The sequence below is a fragment of the Heteronotia binoei genome, chromosome 8 (genome assembly GCF_032191835.1).
Source record: "Heteronotia binoei isolate CCM8104 ecotype False Entrance Well chromosome 8, APGP_CSIRO_Hbin_v1, whole genome shotgun sequence".
In the NCBI taxonomy this organism is placed as follows: Eukaryota; Metazoa; Chordata; class Lepidosauria; order Squamata; family Gekkonidae; genus Heteronotia; species Heteronotia binoei.
In genome coordinates, this window is record NC_083230.1 from 69,621,961 (window position 1) to 69,627,960 (window position 6,000).

Consider the following 6,000-nt stretch of genomic DNA (forward strand, 5'->3'; position numbering starts at 1 on the left):
CCTACTTTGTCCATTGAATAGTAGATGCAGCTGCGTAACAATCCCTGGATTAGGAGAGCAGCCAGCCAGCCAGTCACCAGGAGCTTTGCCGCACCCCGAGCAGCCCTCATTAACCCCTGGAGAAGCCCACACCACCTTTTGTCTACTTCTTATGTGATTTTGGGTGGCAAGTGGCTTGATGGCCTTTTGACTGTGGAGGGAGTGACCAAGGAGAGCCCCAGGTGAGCGAGGCCTGCTTGGGCTGGCTGGATCTCTAGCCTGCCCAAGCAGGCCTCGCTCGCCCGGCACTCTCCTTTCTTGCATCGGGTTGCTTTTGGCTGGGGGGTGGTGGCATATGCTAATTAGTTATGCTAATAAGCTCCACCACCTATTTTTCTACAAAACAACCCCTGGTTTCTAGTAGTATCCTATCAGCAGGAGTCTTATTTCACAAGTAGGGGAACTGAGGTTATGGAGATGCAGCTTACTCAGACCCAAGAATTTTCAGCCCACTTCTGCACAACTCACATGCAAACACTGCACCAGTCTCCTCAAATTTAATGTTCTTTTTAACCTATTTAAATTTCCTATGTCTTCCCTGCCCCACCTAGAAACCTCACTTGGTACATCCACCCGGCTACCTACACACCATACCATTTGTTTTCACCTACTCACCCAGTCACACCCAATGCAACAGCACACACCTTCTTCCACCTAGATCCTGCACGTCCCTGTACTTCCTTCATCCCCTCACCACTTTTCAGAGTCTCCTGCCATTTTCCTCCCTCTCTCCCACCCATCCAGCAACACTTAATTCCCTGTCTAAATGTCTGCAGCTCTCAATCCTTCAGTTATGATTCAGACCTTAAGGAAACCCCCGATCTTGAGTGTTTAGAAATCCATTTCCAGTGCTAGATGCAAACTGTGTTGCACTCATGTTAGCAGTCTCAGGTCTCCAAGTGGTATTATGATGGCCAGCTCCAGCCTGGGAAGTTCCTGGAGATTTGGGGGTGTTGCTTTTGGAGAGCAGAGTTTGGGGAGCAGAGGAAACTCAGTGGGGAAGTGCAATGCTACAGAGTCTACCTTCTGATACTGCCATTTACTCCAGAGGAAATAATCACTGTGGTCTGAAGATCAGTTGTAATTCCCCACCTGGACATTGGGAACCCTAAAGCTTGGCCTATACCCACAAACAATGAAGTATTGCACTGCCCCTAAGACCAAGTCCACTCTGTTTTAGTACAACTGAAGAACACAGAATTTACTGCCAATAAATTTGGCATAATTCTCAGGAATGAGTAAAAAAACAATCACAGCATTTCAAGAAGAGTCTGAAAATATTTGCATCAAATATGCATCCTGCCCAGGCTTCAAGAGCTCAAGGCAGCATTACAAATGAGTGAATTTGAAATACTCTAATTTTTCTTCTTGCACAAGCCTGTGGAACAAGTTAGGCTAAAAGAAAGCAACTTTCCTAAGAACAAGTGGGAATGGGCCTTGGCTCATTGGTAGAGCACCTGTTTTGCACACAAGAGCTATTCACAACACCAAACTGGCTTCAAAAAGGATTCCTATCATATTTCCCATTGCATCACATGAAACGCTACACGGAGCCTTCATTTTCATAATGAACTGGGACAAGTTTTTATTCCCAATACAAGAAGGTACATCTTACTAAGAGAGCTCTAAACCTGTTATTTGCAAATCTGTGACTCACTGCTAGATCTTTCGTCCATTTTTCCTCTCCCCATATTCTTTCTACTTTTTCAACATTTGATGTAAACTTTAATAGTAAAATGCTTAATAGTCCAAGAATGGACCAAAAGTGTACTGGCCACAGAAGCTTTTAAAAAAATAATAATCCATTTTTTGAAATGCTTAAAAGTACTTACAACTTTAGAGAGGGGATGGGGGGGGAGTCTTTTCCACACAAAAAAACCCCTTGGTTTTGTAATTTTCAAGAATGAATTACTCATGAAAACAAAGAACGACGCTGAGTGACACCAGCCTCAAACTCACAGTGCTCCAAGAGCTTAAGGTATGGGGCTGGAGGGACCCATTCAGAGCGCATGAAATTCTAGTGTGGAATAGAATCCTGAGGTAGGTGGAGCCTACTGCCTCAAGGGAGATATAAGGACATAACCTCAAGAAGAGTAAAGGGAGGGGGATCCTGCAGAGGTTTCCTCCTCCATTGCCAGCAGCTGGTTTAGGCATTGTTATCACTACCTGCCCTTTGGAGACCCCTCAGCCTAAACAGAAAAGCTACTGGCTTCCCACAAACACATGGGTGCACCTCTATACATGCAATTAGTCTTCCAGAGTATCCCAACCAGATTAAGAGGGGCCCAAAAGTTAGAGGCAGAGATAAAAAAATTAATAGTGCACTATGTTCAAACTCTAGTCCTAGTCACAAGCATGTAAGTTATAGCGCTGCCACTCAATCCTGCTAAATCAGAAAATACCAACAAAAACATCATAGTGGAGACATTTCCCCAACCAGAAACATTCAACTCTGTATTCTTCCCAAAGGTTATCAGACACAGCATACAGCGAAATGGGTTCCTAATATGCCAGAGATACTTGTTAGCTGCTTCTGGGATCAAGCCAAGCAGTATTTGGATGAAGCTGGACCTCTGTCCTAAGTGGAGTTGACATTGACATGGGTTGGAATGGAAGTTTCCATCTAGACACAAGTACCAAGTGACTGCTTCACAATATACAACTTACCTGGAGGATTTGGAAGGTCGAGAGTGTTCATTCCATACTGTGCTTGTTTCATGGATGTTAAGAGTGTTTTTGGATTTTTGCCATTTTGAGTGTAAATTATTATTGTTATTTGATATAAAATATGATTTTTTTTGCTACAACCACATTTGTATTTTATTGAGACCTTTTGTACACGGAGGCATTGCCTTTGTTGCCATCTCATCTGTGATTCTCACTTTTGTTGCTGTCCCACCTGGAATCTGGCAACCCTGTTTGCCATCTGAAGTATTAATCCTGTTTAATGCTATAATCATTTTCTAAGCCAGTAGCTAGAGCTATTCATTAAAACCAAATGTAGACAAAGGCTATAGTCATGTCAATCTGCAGAAAAGTTCCAAATACAAGACATGTAACATCTTTCATTAACCCCACCCCCACCTCAAATCACAGATTGGTGCGCAATTACATTTCACTGGATGTTTGTACAAAAAAAAAATGGGGAAGAAATTCTTGTGCTTGGGGGGGGAGCAGTGGAAGGGCTTCTAGCCCCACTGCTGGACCTCTTGATGGCACTTGGGTTTTTTGGCCAGTGTGACAGTGTTGGACTGGATGGGCCATTGGCCTGATCCAACATGGCTTCTCTTGTGTTCTTATGTTAAAACACTGCAATTGAGAGTACAGGGGCAATAGTCCTTATTGTCTACGGCTTCCAGCTTTATGTTTTGTGTCATTCTGGTTGGTCCTAATAAAAAGCTATATTATATTCTGGTTGGTCCTAATAAAAAGCTATTATATAAGCTTTGTTTTTAAACAAAAAAACAAAGAATTATGAAACCAGTTTTGCAGCAGCATGAAGATTCAGTTTATATTGGAAAGTCATTAATATGCAAAGTAGACAAAGGCATAACTTTAATATGACAAATCTTTAATAATGATTGTTTTGTCTCAGAATACACTGCAGAGTTATTTCAGGATGAATCAGGTGGTCAGATGGAAAAATAAAAGCCTTTTCAACTAGACCACATTAAATCCAATCCGTTCCAGAAACCAATTTGATCCCATTGTTTTGATCCAGAGTTATGTAGGTTTATTTAATAGCAAAATGCGTTTCCTTTAAAAATAACAATGCACACTATCCCATTATGTCCATAACTTGAAAGTGACCTTATCGCTACCATTATTTTAACACTGTCATAAATCCAAACCATTAGTTGTTGCCATGTAATGTATAACCTTTTTTCTTTTATTTTTTTTTAAAAAATCTTTGTCAGTTTGTAGGAACTACGTTTCCCAGTCCACACACATTAAGTAGTGTGTGCACCCCTAAAAGAGGCCATGACTGTGCATCCTGCCCTCCTTTTACGCTGGTTACAAGGTAAACTCATTTTGTTCAAAGAAAGGAAGTGGATGATATAATCAGGGAGCAATCCTAAACAAGCCTACTTTGAAGTCCATTTTAGTCGATGGAGTTTAACCCCAGGAAAGTGTTGCTAGGATTGCAACCTCATTCCACTTATTCAGCACAATTCCATGCACAAATGTGCCTAAGATGCAGCTTTAACCACTACAAACGGTAATCAGTTTCCCCAAATACAAGACTTTCCAGGATAATCGAGTATGCCAAAAAGTGCTTTAGGTAGCACAAGCCCACCCTTCTTCTCTCACCAATGTCAATTTGCCACTGACTTTCACATTACAGTTGCCAGTTCCAGGTCCCACCCGGAGGCTGGCATAATATCCATATGCAAATCTGAACTGGAGGGCAGAAAGAGAGACAAAAGAGAATATATCCAGGGCAAGAATCATCCACGTGTACCGGCGTGATGCCACCACGTCACAGGTTGCTTTTTCTGGAAGGAAAGCTCTTCACACAATTCAGTTGTCGATCATTATCTTGCACACACGCCAAATGCACATTTAAAAAATCTGGCACGTCCAATTTGCACACACGCTCCGGAAAGATAACCCCACCACCAATCATGGCTTACACGGAAAACTGCACACAATAAAAAGCAGCAAGTGTGTGCACGAACAACACGTGTGTGTGTGGCGACTTATATATTGGCTGTACATTATTTCCCACTAAGTCGAAACCATGCCACGACTGCCATTAGATTGAGCCCCAAAACAGAAAGCACTCCTCTCCCCCCCCCCCCACTCCACCTTCCAACACACAAGGGAACAACCCTCCCCCCACGACCGCAATTCCTTCGCAGTGGCAACCTCCAAGCAGAAGCCCGGGCAGGCTAGGCGAGGCTGCTTCCCGGAGGCTTTTCGGAAAGGAGGGAGGCAAGCGGGCAGCCTGGGCTCCGATTCAGGACGGCGGCCGTTTATTTTGCAACCGCACCAGCTCCCTCCTCCACCCCTTTTGCGAAGAAAGAGAAGGGGCGGCGGCGGCGGCTGGGGGGGGGGGGGCAGAAGAGCCACTCGGGAGCGGCTGCTCGCTCAGGCCCCATTTCAAGGCGAGGCGCTGCCGCACCGGAGCGTCACGTGACGCGGTTCCTGGAAAGTTCTTGGAAAGCGGCCTTTGCGTTTCTTCCCCCCCCCCCCCCCGCCTTGACACGTTTATAGCTCCAGAAGCCTCCTTCCTCCCGCCCTCCCTCACTGCCCATTCAATGGGTCGCCTGTGGCGAACAAGCAGCAATTGCGGGATTCATTCCTGCAGCGGCTCCGGTGCAAAGCAAAACAAAGCGGGCTACCCCAGAGCATGCGGCGCTCGCCCCCCCCGCCCCCCGCCGCTCCATCAAGCGCTAGTCGGTGGCTCCTGCCTGCCAGCCGGGACTGTTTGCTGGCTCTGTTTGTTCGGCGCCACCGCGTCACATGAGTATTTCCTGCCCTCACGAGTAATCGAATAATAAACCTGAGATCGTCTTTCGTGCGGAGAGCAAGAGCGCGAGCCGGGCGGACTGCCGCTGCTTCCTGCTTCTTTTGGCTTCGCAACCCAGCCCAGCCAGCGCCAAGGCAAGGCGACACAGCCCCGCCCGGTCCCTCGGAGCCCTGGGGGGGGAGGGGGGAGGCCAAGGTAAGCGTGGCGGGGCTGGTGCGCACGGCCCCCTCCCGCCGACAGCAGCCCGCCCGCCCGCCCGCCCGCTCGGAAAGCGCCGTCCCTTGCAGGCAACCAAGGCAGCGGCTGGGGCTGCAGCTGCTGCCGGGCCAGGTGGCGAGCGAGCGGGCGGGCAGGAGACGAAACTCCTTCCCCGGGGCAAGGAGCGGAGATTGGCGCCGTCGGCGGGGATGCCCCGCAAGTAACCCCGGCGCCGCCCGCGAGGCTCGCCTGACCCCCCCCCCCCCCCCCGCTGTGGGCTTGCAGGTGGC